This window comes from Bison bison, unplaced genomic scaffold (genome assembly GCF_000754665.1).
Source record: "Bison bison bison isolate TAMUID 2011002044 unplaced genomic scaffold, Bison_UMD1.0 scf7180017854230, whole genome shotgun sequence".
Classification (NCBI taxonomy): domain Eukaryota; kingdom Metazoa; phylum Chordata; class Mammalia; order Artiodactyla; family Bovidae; genus Bison; species Bison bison.
The window spans coordinates 4,427-5,140 of record NW_011484803.1 but is presented as its reverse complement, the minus strand read 5'-3'; the positions used below and the strand labels follow the sequence as shown (position 1 = coordinate 5,140).

General features: G+C 51.5%; 1 protein-coding gene across 1 annotated transcript in view; it reads right to left on the bottom strand.

The window, feature by feature from the left end:
* LOC105000272 (RIMS-binding protein 3A-like) overlaps positions 1–714 on the bottom strand; it is a gene marked incomplete at both ends in the record, with an annotated part of 17,916 nt that overhangs the window by 16,974 nt on the left and 228 nt on the right.

Here is a 714-nt window from a genome sequence, read left to right as displayed (position 1 = left end):
AGCGTTTCCTTCCTTTGGTCAGCTAAGGGCTAGAGACGTCGTTGAACTTCCTAAGACTCGATTGGAACCGGGCTTAAAAGGACGGTCAGCGGAGTCCAGCCCTTGTTTTCCCTTCTCTTGTCCGCGACCCAGCCGTCCACACAGTCATCCGGATGGGAGGACCGATACTCGGTTATTTCCCTGCACTACTCCCCCCAAAGGCTAGCGCTCCTTGATGCCTTTCAGACGTTACTTTTCTGGAAAGGCGTCTTGATGTTGGTCCCTCCATCTCCGCTCTTACTGAGATGACTGTGAATCACGGCCTCACCTCCCAGGATGCCCCTCTGAGTTCTCACCTTGTCTGACTTGCCTTCTGGGTCACTGAAGTTCTTTTTCTTCCTAAAGCACGTAGTTAATCCTTTCACTCCAACCCCTTACAATCCTAACCCCTGTGATTTTATTGTCCTGGGAAGTTAATCCTGCCTTCCCCACATGCCAGACCCTGAGGCTTCTGGAAAAGCAGTCCCTTCGGCCACACCTCCTGCTGCTTGATTCCCTACCACTCTTTTTTTTTTTAATATCGGAGTGTCCTCTTATCAATGCAGGAGATGCAGGAGACTCAGGTTCGATCCCTGGGTTGGGAAGATCCCCTGGAGGGTGAAATGACAACCCACTCCAGTACTCTTGCCTGGAAAATTCCATGGACAGAGGAGCCTGGTAGGCTACAGTCCATGG